Source organism: Citrus sinensis, chromosome 5, assembly GCF_022201045.2.
Source record: "Citrus sinensis cultivar Valencia sweet orange chromosome 5, DVS_A1.0, whole genome shotgun sequence".
NCBI lineage: Eukaryota > Viridiplantae > Streptophyta > Magnoliopsida > Sapindales > Rutaceae > Citrus > Citrus sinensis.
Window position 1 is genome coordinate 15,986,265 of NC_068560.1, and position 20,207 is coordinate 16,006,471.

The following is a 20,207-nucleotide window of genomic DNA, read 5'->3' on the forward strand; positions in this document are numbered from 1 at the left end:
AAAAAATTTTTAGTCCAACAGGATCGTGACACCTCATCAGTCATTGCCACATCATCGGTCAATGCCACGTCATCGATCCGTCTATGTGAACAGTGTCGTGAACAGTAACGTAGACAGTACCGTACACGTGAATAGTACCATACATGTGAACAGTGCCATTTTTCCTTTTATGCTCCTCCTAAGGTTTTCAACCGTTCTGAGTTCAAAAGGGATGTCCGTTTTGCCGTCTGATCTCTCGTTTATTGTGAAATGACTATGATGCCCCTAAAATACATAAAATACTTAATTAAAATAAAACACACGGAATTAAATCAAAAGAAGATTAAATACATAAAAGTAAGGGTGTTAGTAAAACTTGTAGTGTAAAATGACAATTTTCTCCCTTATAAATATACATTTTCTAACACTCAACACACCTCCCAACCAGCTTATTTCTAGTCCCTAGCAAATAAAGCGAAAATAAAATTCAAATCCAAAATGATTTTTTTTTTAATTTTAATTTTAGAAACACTCGTGTTTATTCAATCAGATTAATGATAGCAATCAAATAAAAGTATAAGCATTATCTCTAGTCTAAAGGAACATCACACCCACATCAACCATCCATATGAATCAGCCCAGTAGACTTTGTTATAGCTACTTTCAAGAATAACATGTCAAACCCCAAAATCTCACTGGAAGTAGTGACACTCTCACAAAGAAATTAAACCCAATAAAAATAGTCACTCCAATGAATGGTAATTGAGAGAAAATAATAAAGAAATGATATCACATGCTCTCACCAAGATGAAAGAAATATGCCCTCAGCTTAGAAATAATACGATCTCAAGTCAAACAAAAATGCTAGTCAACCCACTTTATTTATCTTTTTTTTTCTCTTTTTTTTATTATGCATCACTACATCTTTTTAGCCCATATAACTAGCGTCTACTTCAGACTATAGTTCCCTAAAATCAAGAAGGACTTTTATTAGGACGTAACGTAGGCTAGGGACATGGTTAACAAAGAAAGGAAATAAGGAAAACAAAGTGTATGTTTGAGAAAAATACAGAGGAATTTTTGTTTTGGAAGTTTCAAGGTGGATTTCACCTATTATTGTTATTTTTTTTCTTCTTTTTTTTTGAAACAATTTTTTTTTTTTACTTTTGCTTGGCACAATGTCACTGAACAAAATAATTATTTACATTTTTCTCAAACATAAATAGGTGATGGAACTTGTAAGATATTGGGTAATACTTCAAATCGAAGTGGGTCAAGATGATAAGTTTGACAAAGAAAAGTTATATATATATATTTTAAAGGCTCAAAAGGGTTAACTATGGATATTTGATAAAAGGGATGACTAGAAAGGCTCAAACGGATCAAAGATGACATTTCCATCGTCTTTTAGGGCTCTAAATAATCTTCCATATCTACTAGTTAGATGGGCCTCCATATGTAGCAACACAAATTTTTTTTCTTCTTTTTTTTTTTAATTTTACAATTTTTTTAAGGGTTAACTCAAAAGAAATCTAGAGATCGTTTATACAATAATAAACTGCTAAGTTGTATAAAGAATGGGCAAAAGGGTTACTCTCCAAGAAAAATAATAGTCTCAAAAACTCACTTGGCACTTATTTATGACATGTTCATTCCTTCAAGCAACTCATATTTGTCTCCGACATCAACATGTAAAGTAGCAAACATAGCGTAACATCACTTAAGACTACAGATAATATAAATACTAAAATTTGAAATTAATCATGTCATCCAATGTTAAAACAAATCACACAAAAATTTTTGTGTTTTTTTTTAAAACAACATTCTACCCCCCAACCTATTCTAAACATGAAAGGAAAATCCGCATGCAGAAATGTGAAAATGATGCAGAAAAACTAATTAGAAAAGTTACACTTCAAATTATAGAAAAAGAAAATGTTTTTTTTATTTTTTTATTTTTTTATTACTAAGAAGATGTGTTTCTAGAGGCACTACACTTCATATTCAGCCATCTTCGACTCAAAAATGTATATTTATAGAGGAGAAATTAAAAAAAAAAGAAAAATGAACATCAAAACTTAATAAAGAAAAAGAATTTTTTTTAATTATTATTTTTTTTTCAAACGATGAAAATGCGTTTCTAGAGTCACTACACTCCATATTCAGCCATCTTCAACACAAAAAGTTAGCAACAATTAGTTTCTACAACAAAAAATCAGTAAAAACTTAACCAAGATTCCATAATTGTCGACTATTCCCTCCTCCCAACTAGAACGAAACATTGTCCTCAATGTTTGAAAAGAAAGAAGTAGGGTTTAGAAGACATCACCTAAGTGGTACAACACATAAGAAAATATTTACAAGCGGAGAGTTAAATCTAATTTGTACTTCTTACTGCGGCTACTGTTACCATCATTATTTGGACGCTCCAACACAAAGGTCCAGGGGTTTGGCTCCAGTTTATAAGCTTGTAACAAATCAAGTAGCTCATTAGCAATGTAAGCACAAATAAAAAGCTTTTTCGCATTAGAAGGAATGAAATAGTTTTTTATTACATGGTTAAGAAATGTGATAAAGCCATCATAAAAATTATTAACATTTAACAAACCGATGGGTTTCTGGTGAATGTGCAGATGGACCCAAGATGCTAGTGTGATAAGTGCCTCTAGTGTTGCCAGATCTCCTGGAAGGAAAATAAAAGCATCAAGATGATTAAGCATTTCAGTTATTCTTTCTTGCATACCTGAGACGACTAACTCTTCTCCAGTCGATGAGTCAGACAAACTGCCCAAAGGTTTTAGGACTCTTGGAATGATGCCTAACACTTGATTTCCTCTGATAAAAGCTACTTCTGACACCATTTTTTATAACCCTCGATTACCTCCTCCATACACCAAGTGTAATTTTCTCGCTGCTATGCTTCGACCAAGATCTATGGCTGCCTCAACGAACTCTTTATGTTTGCCATAGTTAAATCCAGAAAGTACACAAATGTTCTTGAATTTTCTATTGGGAGTAGCTGCCATTGTAATACTTCTTAAAAATAATTTGTGAGTGCTTGACAAAAAAGAAATCACATTTAAGAATCTTGGTGACAGTGGATCACAACTGTGTATGAGGTAACGTGTCAGTGTCAAATACGCGTAAAGCACATGGCTTGAGAGTAAAAAAAAAGAAACAGTAAAAAGGAAAAAGCAAACAGTAATAAAATTATTAAAGACAATAATACAAACAATAAAACAACAGTGAAATAAAATAACAGTAAAGTAAAAGGATATTTACAGGTAGTTGCGACTGTGGCTCACATCTTCCTCTGGTTTTACGTCTAGAAACGGCTTGAACGCCCTCTATGGGTCGAGGATAGGCTTCCCATCCAGTTTTCTTATAAACTGGCAAATATGGTCGTTTATAGTCAGATTCCTAAGACTATATCGTGCATGCTCTTTCTGGAATAATGGTCATAACTGGAGAATCGCTCCTTGCACATATCCACTGGGATGCGTTTCAAGAGACAGAAGGATATCATCCAATGACTTCTTATTCAAGCCATCCCTAATGAATTGAATCTTATTTTCCCTGTTATCAGACAACATACCTAAAGAATATGGTTTTTTATCGCATCTCATTCTGGCACACTTATGACAAGTAACATAAATTCTTCGAGCTCGTCGTTTTCTTGCATAATTTCCTTTATCACAATCAGGCATGTATGCAATAAATTTTGGAGGTAACTCACCTGCCGATCGTACTTTAGCCTCGATTAACCAACGAATGTCAGCAGGTATGTTATTCCTCATGAGTAATCACATGCGTTCGGACCGAGCTTTATAGATCGTAAGGAGGGCATTCTAAGGAAGTTAAGGGAATCGCTTGTGAAGCTTCGCTAGAATGTCGTTTTTGTCCATACTTTCGCCTCAGAATATCAGTTATTATGGGAAACTGAAGTAACGACTTGATTGTCACGGAGTACCGTTATCCACCACTTCACCGGGGTAACAAACTAAAGAACACAAACAGAAAAACAAATTAAAACACACAAAGAAAATTAAAATTGTCCTCTTATTGAATTTACCTCAAGCTCCAACTGGATGTTGTAAACACTTCTCTCAATGTCTATGAGTTGGCTTTCTAAACCCTCAACATAGACTACTAACTCTGGTGGCTGTAGAGCCTAAATGCGATGTGTTTTACAAAATTGAATCTGCCTTTTGAGATGAGTTTTGACACGTTGAAGTGGTTTAAGAATGTTCAGGAGGAACGGTCTAAATAAGGTACTCATGATTAAAAATGACAAGAGAAAACTTAATAGTTAAACAAACACACTTATGCAAAAATAATTTCAATTAGCAAAAGAATAATAAAAAGAAAGAAAGAAAAATAAAATCAACGAAAAGAAAAAAAATCAATTCAAATCTGGTGGGTCACTCAAATTTATTTCGGTGTTTTCTCCATGTGGTTGGTACTCTAGATATGGCTTTAATCTTTGACCATTAACTTTAAACGTGACACCGTTCTTTGGGTCCTTAATTTCAATTGCCCCATGTGGAAAAACAGTATGTACAATAAATGGGCCAGACTAACGAGAGCGTAACTTACCTGGGAATAAGTGCAAGCGAGAATTGAATAAAAGCACTTTTTGACCTAGAGTGAAAGATTTTCTCATAATTTGCTTGTCATGGAAGACTTTCATTCGTTGCTTGTAAATCTTGGCATTTTCGTATGCGTCATTGCGAATTTCTTCAAGTTCTGCCAGTTGTAATCTTCTTTCTAAGCTGGCTTGCTGCATGTCAAAGTTGAATTTCTTGATGGCCCAATACGCACGATGCTCGAGTTCCACAGGTAGGTGGCAAGCTTTTCCATACACTAACCTGTAGGGTGACATCCCAATCGGGGTCTTGAAAGCCGTTCTATATGCCCATAAGGCATCATCAAGTCTTAATGACCAATTTTTTCTGTCTGTCCTCACCGTCTTTTCTAATATGTGCTTTATTTCTCGATTGGAGATCTCAACTTGGCCACTGGTTTGCGGATGATATGGAGTCGCCACTTTGTGTGTGATTGAATACTTTGTCAAAAGAGTTTTGAATGCTTTGTTACAAAAGTGGGCACCACCATCACTGATTATTGCTCGTGGGAATCCAAAGCGTGAAACAATATTGCTTTTCAAAAATCCTATCACCACCTTGTGATCATTGGTTCTGCATGGAATTTCTTCTACCCATTTCGATACGTAGTCAACAGCAACCAATATGTATTGATGGCCAAAAGAAGGGGGAAAGGGTCCCATGAAGTCGATACCCCATACATTAAAAATCTCAAAATATACTTATCACATGAAGAACAGAAAGTGTAAGCATCTCGAAATATAGTTGGCCAATAGAAACCACATTGTAAAACTTTAGTTGCTATTTTCTTAGCACTAAAATGGCCTCCACAAGCTTGTTCATGGCAGAATGAAAGAATATTCTGAATTTCATTTTCTGGGACACATCGTCTAACAATTTGATCTGCACAATACTTGAACAAATACGAGTCAACCCAAAAGAAATTCTTTATTTCTGCATACCATGGTAATACTTCCACACTCATTAATTGTTCATTTGGAAATGACTCATTCAATGGTAATGATTCCATAATTGCTTCAAAATGGAGACGAGAGAGGTGGTCCACCACAATATTTTTTATGCCTTTCTTATCTTTGAATTCCAAGTCAAATTCCTGCAAAAGTAGCACCCAACGAATTAGTCTAGCTTTTGCATCTTTCTTTGTGAGAAGATATTTAAGAGCAGGATGATCTGTGAATATAATTATTTTACAACCAATAAGATAAGATCGAAATTTCTCTAATGCAAACACTACTGCTAGCATTTCTTTTTCAGTAGTTGAATAGTTCAACTGTGCATCATTCAATGTCATGCTAGCATAGTAAATAACATGGGGAATTCGATCAACTCTTTGTCCTAATACTGCTCCTACTGCATAATCAGATGCATCACACGTGAGCTCAAATGGTAAGCTCCAGTTTGGGGGCTGAATGATGGGTGATGATGTCAACAACTGTTTTAGTTTTTCAAATGCCACAAGACATGAATCATCAAAGATAAAGGTACATCCTTAGCAAGTAAATTGCATAAGGGTCTAGAAACTTTGCTAAAATCTTTAATGAAACGTCTATAGAAACCAGAATGCCCAAGAAAAGATCTTACTTCTCTAACTGTTTTGGGTGGAGGAAGATTAGAAATGAGATCCACCTTGGCTTTGTCAACCTCAATACCTTTGCTCAAAATGATGTGACCGAAAACAATACCTTGTTTTACCATAAAATGACACTTCTCCTAATTTAAGACCAAGTTTTTCTCGATACATCTCTGTAGAACTAGTGTTAGATGATGTAAACATTGATCAAATGAATCACCAAAGACAGAAAAGTCATCCATAAAGACTTAAAGGAATCGTTCAACCATATCAGAAAAAATGCTTAACATGCATCGTTGAAATGTGGCAGGTGCATTACATAATCCAAATGGCATCCTCCTATATGTAAAAGTGCCAAGAGGGCAAGTGAAAGTAGTTTTCTCTTAATCTTTTGGTGCTATGGGAATCTGATTATATCCTGAGTAGCCATCTAAAAAGTAATAAAATTCATGGCCTGTTAATCTATCAAGCATTTGATCAATAAATGGTAAAGGAAAATGGTCTTTACATGTGACAGAATTCAACTTTCTATAATCAATGCATATACACCATCCTGAAGTCACTCTAGTTGGTATCAATTCATTATCAGCATTGGTAACTACTGTGACTCCTGACTTTTTAGGGACAACTTGTACAGGACTGACCCATGAACTATCAGAAATTGGGTAAATGATACCTGCGTCTAATAGTTTAAGGACTTCAGTTCTAACAACTTCTTTCATATTAGGATTTAACCGACGTTGCATTTCCTTAATAGATTTAGCATTTTCATCAAGATGAATGTAATGCATGTAGTCTACTGGACTTATACCTTTTATGTCTACTATGGTCCATCCTAATGCTCCTTTGTGCTCTTTTAAAACATCCAACAACTTACCTTTTTGTTTGTTATTTAGGGATGATGAGATGATTACTGGTAGAGTACTTTCTTCTCTCAAAAATGCATATTCCAATGTGTTGGGCAATGGTTTGAGCTCGAGTTTTGGTGGTGATTCTGATGATGGGATGAGTTTCTTCTCTGATGGTGCTACTTGTTCAACTCTTGACTTCCATTTATCAGTGTCAATGGATGGTACTGAGTCAAGTAGGGCGTTGACCTCATCGACTGATCTGTCAATATCAAAATCCAAACCAAAGTCAGTTAAACATGTTTGTAAAGGATCATCACTAAGGTTTGAAAGAAAAGTATTATCAACTATTGTTTCTATTAAATCCACATCAACAATTCCATCATCTGCACTGTGAGGTTGTTTGGCAATGTTGAAAATGTTTAACTCCATAGTTATGGTACTGAAGGACAACTGCATATTTCCAATCCTGCATTGAATGTGAGCATCCGCAGTTGCCAAGAAAGGTCGGCCTAGAATAATGGGGATGTGCTTCCTCGAATCCTATATTGGTTGAGTGTCAATTATAATGAAATCAACAGGAAAATAAAACTTGTCTTCCTGGATAAGCACGTCCTCCACAATACCACGAGGTATTTTCGTGGACCGATCTGCAAGCTGTAACACCACTGGAGTTGGGTGTAATACTCCAAGTCCAAGTTTCAAAAATACTGAGTAAGGCAACAAATTTACATTAGCTCCTAAATCCAACAAAGCATTCTTAATTATATGGTTCCCTATGCTACATGAGATAGTGAGGGAGCCTGGGTCTTTGCATTTTAGAGGAATTTTATGTTGGAGTATAGAACTAACGTTTTCTGTTAAAAATGCCTTCTTTTGAACATGAATGTTTCTTTTTTTAGTGCAAAGGTCTTTAAGAAACTTGGCATAAGATGGAACTTACTTTATAGCATCAAGTAAAGGGATGTTAACACTTACCTATTTGAAGATTTCGAGAATCTCACCTGTGGATTTCCCTTCTTTCCTTTCGCTAACCTCTGAGGAAATGGAGCTTTCGGAACGTATTCTCGTGGTTTGGTTTCTTCTCTCTCCTCTGGTGATGAGTCCTCAACACTCACAGGTACAATTTGATTTTCTTTTGTCACCGGTCATGACTGCAAGGTCATGACTGCTTTGACCTCTCCATGCTGCTGTGGTGAACTGGTACTTGCTTCATGTACTCCTTTAGGATTAGGCACTGGTTGACTTGAAAACTTGCCTTTCTCAACAGTCATTGCCAAGGTCTGAACTGAAGAAGCAAATTGTCCCACCATCTTCTCGAGGCTTGAAACTGATTGAGCTTGTGAGTTGAAGCCTGCTCTCAACTCATTTTGTAGTCCATCAATGGTGCAGTTTTGTTGCTCAATTATGGAGTGAGTAAGATTCTTGAGATTCTGGAATAAATCCTCCCATGGTCTGGGTTGAGAGTAATTCTGGTTCTGATTGTATGGTCTAAATGGTGGCTGAGAGGCTTGAGGATTTTGAGGAATTGGTTGCATTGGTGGAGCTGGAGCTGCTGGTCCATTCTGTTGGAATCCTTGAGACCATGAAAAATTAGGGTGGTCTCTCCATCCAGGGTTATATGTGTTGGAGTATGGGTTGTAATTAGATGGTTTTCTCATTACACCTATGGCATTGGGTTGATCTGAGTATGAGTCATGGTCATGTGGTTCTGTTGATTTAGTAGTCGATAACAATGCTATTTGTCGAGCAAGACCTTCAACCATCTCCTTGACTTCTTTGATTCCCGAAGTTGACTCGCCAATTTGAACCTCATTTACTCCCTTAATTCTTCTAGTATTCCTGAGTGATCGACTCCATTGTTGGGAATTATCCGCTTGTCACTGGAAGAATTCCCAAATTTCTGATGCACTTTTTGACATTAGCTCTCCTCCACTTGTTGCCATTAGTCATTCTTGCACATTCAGCATTAATCCCTCTAAAAAGTATTGGCATTTGTGCCATTTCTCGTACCCATGATGTGGACACTTCAAGAGTAGCCCATTGAATCGCTCCCATGTTTTGAAAAACCACTCGTCTTCTCTCTGGGTAAACTCCGAGATTTCCCTACGAATAGCATTGGTTTTATGCACTGGGAAATATTTATTTAAAAATTTAGTTACCATTTGTTCCCATGATGTAATGCTATTAGCAAGCAAAATATTTAACCATGAACGAGCTCTATCCTTTAAAGAAAATAGGAATAATATGAGTTTAACATCATCGTTTGAAAAATTCTCGTATTTAAAAGTTTGACAAAAATGTTAGGAGACAATTTAGCACACTAGGTTTTAGTTCAAAACTCCTAGCAGCTACATTTGGGTATCTTATACATGATGTGCTCAAGTTAGCTAAAGGACTGAAGTAGTCCTTAAATGGTCTCTCTTGTGGTTGCAAATCCATTTTATTTTTAACTTGTTTGTGTGTGCGAAGTGTTTTCTCAAGTTCAAGGTCTATAGGTTCAAGATTAGGTAATAATGACCTTCGACCATGCATGCAAAACAAATAAAATAAAAAAAAGATGAGAACAAAACAAATAAAAATAAAGAAAATGGAGAAATTACGATACTAACCTTATTGCGCTATTACAACCTTCCTATAAAAATACACAAAAACAAATACGTGAAATAAATTAACTAAAAATAAATTAATAAGATAAACAAAAAAATTGCAAAGAAAAATAAATTGAAAATTAAATTACAGAATTTTAAAGAAGAGAAAAAGAAAAGAAATACTAATCTTTAAATGCAGATTCACTTTTTTTTTTCTTTTTTTTAAAAAAAATACAAGAAAACAATTTAAATGGAATTATTCACAAAAATTAATTCTATGAATTAAAATTACATACCTCCCCGGCAACGGCGCCAAAAGCTTGTTGTGCAAATTTTATTGAACTCGTAAGTGCACAAATCTATTGTAGTATAGATCAATGGTGATGAATGTTGATCCCACGAGGAGGTGGATTTTTAATTATATGTAGAATTAATTTTGTATGAAGGTGGTTGGATTTGTGGTGAAAATGATTTGGATTATCCTAAAATTGGAATTTAAATGGCGAGAATAAATTGAATAGAAATCTATTAAAATGACATACTTGGATATCTGATCCGTATCAACATGCATCATGGGCTAAATATTCCTTATTAATATCAATTAAATCATGAGGGGGGAATCCACACCTCATGAACCACACTCTAATCAACATGGTGCTAAGGGTTTATCGTGCCAAATAATAATAACATTGTACTAGGGAGCCGGTGAAACCAAGGCGGTACTAAACAAGATTATTATTATTTGTCGACGAGAAGTCAAAACATCCACAAAAACTTTACCAAATAAAGCCCATGACACATGTTGAGACTTCACCTTCAACCCAAGCTTGAAAGAAAATTAGCCACTCATAATTGAACTAGGGGTAAAATGGAAATTTATTAAAATATGTAGAAAATACAAGATGGAGAAGGAATTACAAAAAATAGAGTCCAAAAATGGATTCAGATATATCAAATTAGGGGGGGAGGCCCCCTTTTTATAGATACATGGAGTAAATCATGGCCATCGGATTAAAAACAGTTTGGACGCTCAGGATTGCGCCACGTCATCAGTCAACAGTACGCGGTTTGACCACGTGGATGAACAGTAACATGGTTTGACCCGGGTTGAACAGTAACGCGGTTTGGTTGAAAATAATCCTATGTGATGCATGTACCGTACGCGAGATTTTTGGTCCACTGATATACTGCCACGTCACCATCAACAGTACATAAGAATTTTAGTCCAACAGGATCGTGACACCTCATCAGTCAATGCCACATCATCGGTCAATGCCACGTCATCAATCCGTCTATGTGAACAGTGTCGTGAACAGTAACGTAGACAGTACCGTACACGTGAATAGTACCGTACATGTGAACAGTGCCATTTTTCCTTTTATGCTCCTCCTAAGGTTTTCGACCGTCTTGAGTTCAAAAGTGATGTCCGTTTTGCCGTCTGATCTCTTGTTTATTGTGAAATGACTATGATGCCCCTAAAATACATAAAATACTTAATTAAAATAAAACACACAGAATTAAATCAAAAGAAGGTTAAATACATAAAAGTAAGAGTGTTAGTAAAACATGTAGTGTAAAATGACAATTTTCTCCTTTATAAATATACATTTTCTAACACTCAACAATTTCAAATCTCCTTTTATTGATTTGTTTCCTCTTGATACAGTTAACACAGATGTCAAAATCTGTGAAATCTAAGGGGTTGAAAATTTCTTTTGACACAAGCCTCTTTATTCTTTGTCTGGGGATATGACTATATCTCTTGTGCCATAACGTAGCAAAATTCTCATTGGTTAATTTTCTCTTTAAACCTCATGTACTTAATTAATAGGATTGATTTAATGAAGCAATTGTATCCATTAAATAAAGATTATCATCGCCGGATAAAGAACTAGAACCAACCAATTTTGAATCATGAAACAAACAGACTTTTCCACTTCCGAATGAACAAGAATAACCAGCTTTGTCCAAAACGAAAATAGAAATCAAATTCTGCCTAAATGACGGAACAATAAATGTTTCATCAAGATCCAAATAAAATAGAGTCTTTAATAATAATCTAAATTTTCCAATTGTTTCAATTTCAACCTTCTTATCATCACCCACATAGATGTATCTTTCACCATTATTGGGCTTTCGGTAATTCAAGCAACCTTGCATAGAGACACTGATGTGAGTGGTTACACCAGAATCTATTCACCACATGTGTCTAGGTACCGAAATTAAATTAACCTCAGAACAAACCAAACCATACCTTTAGTTTTGTAAAAGAAACAATTAGCGCTTACTAGATCATCTAATTTCTTTTGTTGTTTCTTTTGAGGTAGTGAATCTACAGCTTCCTTATCCTTATTCCTTTTCTTCCCCTTGTTATTGCCCTTAGAGGTTGAGGCAAGTGAGCACTTTCTGCCTTATCTTTCTTCAGCCTATCCTTTTCCTAAACACAGTGTGATATGAGCTCATTCAGAGACCGAGTCTCTTTTTGACAATTATAGCTCACCTTAAACTGGTTAAATTATGTTGGTAAGGATATTAAAACTAAATGCCCTAGTAAGTCCTCGAAGAGTTCAAGCTTAAGTGCTCTTAAGTTAGAAGCAAGATGAGATATCTCCATGATGTAGTCCATAATATTACCCTTACCCGTATACCTCATTGAAATTAGGCTTGTCAAGAGCATACCAATTTCAGCATTTTCATTCTTGACAAACCTCTATTCAATATGTGCAAGAAACGCCTTAGGTATAGTTGTTTTTTCAGTCATTGAGCCCCTGAATAATTCTGGAATGGCCTACTTCATGATACAATACACATGTGATTTGATATTCCCATCTTTCCATTTCCTTACTCTCATCTGTAAAAGGTGGGGAAGAATGAACCCTTAACGCAAGGTCAAGATCCATGACTGCGAGAACTATTGAGAGGTTCTTGTGCCATGATTTGAAGTTGGTAGTAACATTAGCAGCAGACATAACTGAACAGAGAACAACAAACAAACCAAACAAGCTCAAATTAGTCTTAAAACAAAAATAAATTCAAATAAAGCTAAATCCAATCTCAAGATACCGGATACTCTATTAATATTTTATCTTTGGACAAAATATTAACTTGTAAGTGATATCTTAGTGTAGTAATCAAACATTGATAATAAGAACATGTCAAACAATAAATCTTCTTTTAGGATGATTAATTGTTCACATGTACAGCCGAATAATCATCACGCGTTTATTACGACAGGTGCACATGTAATTCTATCAAATATGAACCTTCCTTTGGGCCAGTCGATATTTACAGAAATTACATGTATAGAACGGTTTATATTCTAAAATAAATTAATTTATACAAGATAGGTCACTTTGGCGACATATTGCTTCAATTAATTTATTTCAAAATATATATAAACCTACCAATACTTAAATTTAAAATTACATAAAAAATTAAAAAAACCATGTCAAAATTTAGTCAACAGTCAATGGTCAAAGTTAACTGTCAACGTTGACCGTTGATCAGTCAATCGTTAACCGATTCAAGGCTCGACCGGTTTGATTGACCGGATCTTGAATTGATTCACAAATTAAATCAACCTTCGTGGGCTTACTACTATACATTTTAATCCATCAAGCCCACTCTCTATTGGACCAAAACTAGTGTTTCATAAAGCCCGACTAGATTTAGGACTTCAATGAAAAACTTTTTAATTATTCTACTAAAAAGGAAAATTTGTGACACTTTAAGGACCTTAACGATGTAAGCCATAAACCCCTAGCATCTTTTTCTTTTTCTCCTTTTAGAAGAAGTGGCCATGGTTGTCGCTTATGCACCATTTACCGCGGTCTCCTGGTGCAAAACCCTTAACACTGGTGGCTGCCATTGGCGCCGACCACATGACCTTAAAACTGAATGTTTTAAAGCAAATACAATTTGTTGTTTTTTTTAATTGTTGGATTTTTTTAATCTAGCATTGTTGGATTTTTAATCCAACGTTGGGCTTATATGTGAATAATTATGTGTTGCGGACTGTCATATAAGGTTAAGCCCAATTAAAAGTGATCTATTAAGATTTTCAGTATTATGAACTTTAATGTATCAAATATGATGTGGGCCTTTAATGTGTGAAGACCCAATGTTATTTTAATTCTATGATTGGCATAATTAGGAATACCTAATGACAATAGGAAAATATTGTCTATATAAGTGGTCATGGTCCCCAGGTCACACGTATCTTTTCTATTCTTTCGATATTCCATCATGAGAGAGAGAGCGTAGATAGAACTAAAGGGCTCTCTAGGGGAACATGTAGATCCGAAAGGCCAACCACACAACCCTAGAGAGTAATTCAGCGTTATGGATTTAGTTACGCTTCCGCATAATTTTGTTATTAATTCTTGATGATACAACATGAATATTCTTGAGTTATAAGTGATGGTTTTCACCAAAGGTTTTATTGCCCCGACAAAGGCACTTGTGATGTTGATAGTACAATGCCAAGGCATCTTTTTGTTGTTGAGTCTACCACTAGGCAATGGGGCAATTCTTTAACCTAAAGCAGAGATGATTCCCGGTCTCCAGGTGAATATTTATTATATATTAGTGCCCGTGGTGCAAAATATGAGAAACTAAGATGGTGCACACATTCTTTCATCAATTATCGACCCCTTTCAGACAAATTACTAGCATTTAAATTGCTAGGTTTCCTTTCGTTCATGTGGGCTAAGTTTTTTCTATTAAAATTTCTTTTTCCATTTTTTTTCTTTTGTTGGGCTGAGTGGTTGGCTTTATTTTTAATGGAAATATAAACATCAGTTGATGTCAAAACTTTTGTTTTTGAAAGTATAAATCGATCAGTACTTGTGAAGTTTATATGTTTCTGAGAATCTGTTCATATGAAGCAAAGGGAGTATAAATGTTTTGTCGTCTTGACAATCTTAACAGCTTCGGCTTTTGGGAAACTTTAAAATGAGCATAGAAAGTGAATAGATAATATAAAGACAAGGAGTTGTATGATATTAACCAAGTGAATTCTTATAATTGAATTTTAATTTTGAAATTAAAAAGTGTTGTATAAACGGAGGTAACCCATCAATTTGCACCTGAATCAAGGCATCCTCTTTTGAGCCGAAAGCTTGTGCCGTGGCCTCTATTGCTCAGGTTAAGTTCTATAGTTGTTTATCACTTCTTTAATAAATTTAGCCACATCTTTGTGCTGACAACTTTTGATCGGTTTAATGTCCACGGGGATTGTCTTCCTCTCCCTGAAAGCGTATTCAATAAGGCTATTAAGAAAAATTATGATGAAAAACACAAGTTCAAAATTGAGCTTATTCCCAGACAGGTAGAAATTTTGTCTTTCCTTCAGTGGTTTGGTGACCATTTCATCTTACATCCTTGAATTCATAATATTTCAAGCTTCTTCCATGAATTTATGATATTTTAAAATTTTCTTTTCAGGTTAGGAAGCTCTCAGAACTTTTCCGACCTGTTGCAGCCCATGCAACTGCATTACCTATTCTCACTGCTTCCCTGCCAAGAGCTTAAAATAGGGAAGTTTATGCACTTGTAAGAGAGTCAAACCGGGAAATATTTGCTAGAGATCCATATTCTAATGCTATTTCTAGGAGATGTAATGGAATTTCTCCTGGAAGGGCAATCATGTATTGTATATTTAAAGGATCTGCACTAAGAGAGGAAGTTCCCCTTGATATATACATTACTGGAAAAGAGTATCTTGCTTCTGGTCTTTAGAGAGAGAGGAAGAGCCTGGCAGCTAATTCACACTGATGCTTCTTTAGACAGGTACCAGAGAGGCCATGAAAGAGGGCAACAACACCTTCTAAGATACCCATATTCCATATATGGTGACACCATCACTCTATCCAAGGGACTTGCTCCTGCTGATCCTCTGTACTTGGCTGAGAGAGATTATCAGACTTATTATGTGGGTTCCAGACATGAACAGCTATTCAGAGTTTTCCCCTGTAGCTACAGCCTTGGATTCCTACAAGCTATTATGGTGCTTCATCTGTGGACCCATATCTGCCACCTCCAAGGAGAGAAGACATGCCCTCAGGTTCCTACTCTGCTGCTGGATTGAGGGTGACTTACAGAACTGATCCCTTAAGAAGGGGAGAGAATGATGAAGCTGATGGGTAAACTATTGAATGCCACAAGCGGTCTATCAAACTATTGTATGTGTAAATAAAGGCTTGGGCACTTCATAGGGTTATCGCCTGTTGTAGTTTGATAGACCGCTTGTGGCATACAATAGTTTACCCATCAGCTTCATCATTCTCTCCCCTTCTTAAGGGATCAGTTCTGTAAGTCACCCTCAATCCAGCAGCAGAGTAGGAACCTGAGGGCATGTCTTCTCTCCTTGGAGGTGGCAGATATGGGTCCACAGATGAAGCACCATAATAGCTTGTAGGAATCCAAGGCTGTAGCTACAGAGGAAAACTCTGAATAGCTGTTCATGTCTGGAACCCACATAATAAGTCTGATAATCTCTCTCAGCCAAGTACAGAGGATCAGCAGGAGCAAGTCCCTTGGATAGAGTGATGGTGTCACCATATATGGAATATGGGTATCTTAGAAGGTGTTGTTGCCCTCTTTCATGGCCTCTCTGGTACCTGTCTAAAGAAGCATCAGTGTGAATTAGCTGCCAGGCTCTTCCTCTCTCTCTAAAGACCAGAAGCACGATACTCTTTTCCAGTAATGTATATATCAAGGGGAACTTCCTCTCTTAGTGCAGATCCTTTAAATATACAATACATGATTGCCCTTCCAGGAGAAATTCCATTACATCTCCTAGAACTAGCATTAGAATATGGATCTCTAGCAAATATTTCCCGGTTTGACTCTCTTACAAGTGCATAAACTTCCCTATTTTAAGCTCTTGGCAGGGAAGCAGTGAGAATAGGTAATGCAGTTGCATGGGCTGCAACAGGCCGGAAAAGTTCTGAGAGCTTCCTAACCTGAAAAGAAAATTTTAAAATATCATAAATTCATGGAAGAAGCTTGAAATATTATGAATTCAAGGATGTAAGATGAAATGGTCACCAAACCACTGAAGGAAATACAAAATTTCTACCTGTCTGGGAGTAAGCTCAATTTTGAACTTGTGTTTTTCATCATAATTTTTCTTAATAGCCTTATTGAATACGCTTTCAGGGAGAGGAAGACAATCCCCGTGGACATTAAACCGATCAAAGGTTGTCAGCACAAAGATGTGGCTAAATTTATTAAAGTGATAAACAACTATAGAACTTAACCTGAGCAATAAAGGCCATGGCACAAGCTTTCGGCTCAAAAGAGGATGCCTTGTAAATCCCATACATAAGCTTGAGATCAAAATCATAGAGAAAAGTATATCAAAAAAATATTAAAAAAAATCATAAAGAAAAGGCTTAAGCCCAGGTTTGATAGCCAGCAGAAGATATTTCATTTGAGCAGACGAATATATTTGTCACTTTATTAACAAAGGAAGTGACAATGCGTGTAGTTGAAGCATGGAAATTGTGTCAAAAACAAAAAGAAATATGATCCACGACCACCTTTTCTATGCAAAATCTTCTGGGCTCCCCATCTCCAAATCAACACAAAACCAGATCTCAAAATTTTCAAGAACAGCAACGTGAATTTTCAGTCAATAAGCCAAGATGAGAAATTTATGACTCTTCTTCAACTCTCTCTTAATTAAAAGAGACCACTCTACTGTATAGAGAGAGAGAGAGACAGAGAAAAAGAATGTTATATGTAGTTTTCTTTGCTTTTGTAATAATTTTACAGTTATTACTGCAAGGAGAAGATAACCACCGAAGGAGTTTCCACGAAAAAACTAGACATTAATCACATTTTGTTTGGTTAGTGCCCGAAATTCTGAACCCAGAAAGTAAAATATTAAAATTATATTACAATAATTTTATTATTATTATTAAACTATGCTTAGACGAGATTTAGTCCCATGAAAAGGACAAAAAGGAGGAAAAAGGAAAGCATATTTTCTATTTTGGGAAAAAGAATTTTGAACAAACACAAAAGTTAGTGGTTTTTTATTTTATTTTATTTTTAAAGGTGTAGTCAAATATAAAATTAGTGGTTAGAATTTAAATGGAGTGATAATTTGTTATTAGTAATTGAAGCCGATAAAGAATAAGCAACAAGAAGTGGGCTCGGCTTTGGGTTAAGTGATAATTCTTTTTCAAAAAAAAAATCAAATAAATGCAATAACCCAACTTACCAGGTAGTGAAAGACATGAAAGGGCCACTTACAAAGAGAGCTTTTCCAACACTGATCACAAAATTGCATGTGTGAACGCCTTGTTGCAACATTATATATTCTTATTCATTAATAGAATATTGTAACTTTAAATCTAGCTGCAGCAATACCGTAATGGAATCAAAGAGAGCAGAAAATTTCTTGTAAAATTAATTAATCAATAATTTGAGCTTCTTTAGTTCTTTTCCTCAAAACGCAGTATTTAATTTGTTGGTTGTCCTACCATTCAATTCAATAATTCAATGGACCACGTCGCACGCTGCAATTTGCTTTATAAAGCAAGAGATGAATTTGATGATCAACTCTCACAGCTGGCTATTAGCCTAGAAATATGCTCTGCTATTTTTCTTTATTTTTTGGTGGCTTCTGCAGGCTGTCTCCAACTCGAAAACTTTCATTACTTATGCAAAAGGAGAAAAAAAAAGCCAGATTAATTTGTTTCCGATTTTCATGATATGGTCTTAATATATAAAATCTGAGATTATTTGCCCATGACAATTTGCCCCATTCACAATATTTTTTTATTAAATTAATAAAAGAAACACAAAATAATCTCAAAAACAAAGGTGTGTTTGGTATCGTTTCGGTGTTTTTGAATTTTGTTTAGAAAATAAGAAGGATTAGTTTTTGGTAAAAATGAAAATGTATTCGAAAGTTAATCTGAAAAATATAAATAGTGAAAATGTGTTTTAATATAATTTTTATAAAAAATTATTTTAGAATAGTTAAATTATATGTATAAATTTTAGATTTATCTTTTCGTTATTTTATATATTTTTGCAAAAATTGATTAAACAAGTAAAATAATGTAATAATAATTATTGGTATCAAATTATGAGTAGTTTTATTTTTTATATTATTTCAAAGTTTTATTAAAAAAATATTGTATACTAATTTATATAATATCCATGATTATTTCAACAAAAATTAATTATTATTTTATTTATGCATAAACATAACAAAATCTACCGTGTATTTATCATGTAAGTTCCATGTTTGTATTTAATACTTTTGGGCCCATAATTTTTTTTCACAGAAAAAGATTACAAACGTCACAAAAGTATGGTCCCCATACATTTAATGTATACAAGATAGAAAATAAAATTCAGATAATGCTAATAATGTGTTTTCTACATTTGTTAAGAAAAGTTAAAGAATGAAAATATTTCATTCTCGACAATTTCTTCTTATCGCTATGAAACCCTCCTACCAAACGCATTTTTTATTAATTATTTTTATAAAATAAAAAATGTTCAATAAAAAAATGGTACCAAACACATCCTAAATTTTAAGGTCATGAGACATCCAAATTAACAAATTCAAAACGCCATGGAACAGTTACAAAGTGTTGCTTTACTAGCATGCGAGCAAGGCTAATGAGTAAACAAAATCACAATAAGCAAAAGTGATTCAATTGAATCCTCTATTCTTATCCTTCAATGATCTCAAAAAGAGAGTAAGTGATAGGATGAATGAATCCTAACTTATCAATTATATAAAATAAAGCCCTTGAAGCTCAATACTTACATATTGCATAATAACCTTATTCCCTATTGATAAGAATGAAGTAATATTGATAGAATATTCAAAACAATCAGTTAATAATTGATTTTTTATGTCTCAATTAGTTATTAAGAAAAGCTGATTGTTAATTAGCATAAAGATTGACTGACTCAATCTTTGTTAATTTATCATTATTCGCTCATATCAATTGTATTATTTTCTTTTTCATGTTTTAAATGCTTATATAAATGAAGTCTTTGTGCTCATGAATTAACAAGAGTGAAGTTTATATTGTTTTTAAAAAGTTCTCACATATAGTAATATGGTGGGTTCTGTGTACAAGAGAAAGGAATTATACTTGTAGCATTATTTAGCCCATTAGAAGGTGCAGTGGTAGAAATCCTCAAAATCTTTTTTTTTTTTTTTAAACATTTGATATTACAATTTCTATAACTTTTTCCAATTGCCAAGTTACTAATTGCATCATAGTGCAAGGAGGGATATCTGTGTGCTTGTTATTGCCCTATTTGTGGGGAAAAATTAAAAGAAGAGATAAAATAAATGATAAAGAGTCGACAATCGAACAACCACTGCCTCAGGGTGAGGCCCAGCAGCAGAAACTGTAGCTGAATATGTAGGGGAGAAATAGGCAATGGCATGCCGCATTATTATATTGGTTTACCTAAACAAAGAAACGATACTCAAACTTCAAACTGGACTGCAGCATCAGAATGGAATCAATGAGAGAATAAATAACAGGCTCGTTTAGGCTAGCTTCTTTTTTTTTTTTTGAAAATTTCTTTTATTTTTCCCTTCTTTGTT

General features: G+C 34.7%; 1 long non-coding RNA gene across 1 annotated transcript; it reads right to left on the reverse strand.

The window, feature by feature from the left end:
* Positions 1-16,025: 16,025 nt before the first annotated feature.
* Positions 16,026-17,543, reverse strand: LOC112497015 (uncharacterized). The gene is made up of 4 exons (XR_008054465.1): positions 17,158-17,543; positions 16,876-16,944; positions 16,695-16,767; positions 16,026-16,578 (listed from the first exon to the last, which is right to left on the reverse strand). It is a non-coding gene; the product is annotated as an uncharacterized LOC112497015 (long non-coding RNA).
* Positions 17,544-20,207: the final 2,664 nt, after the last annotated feature.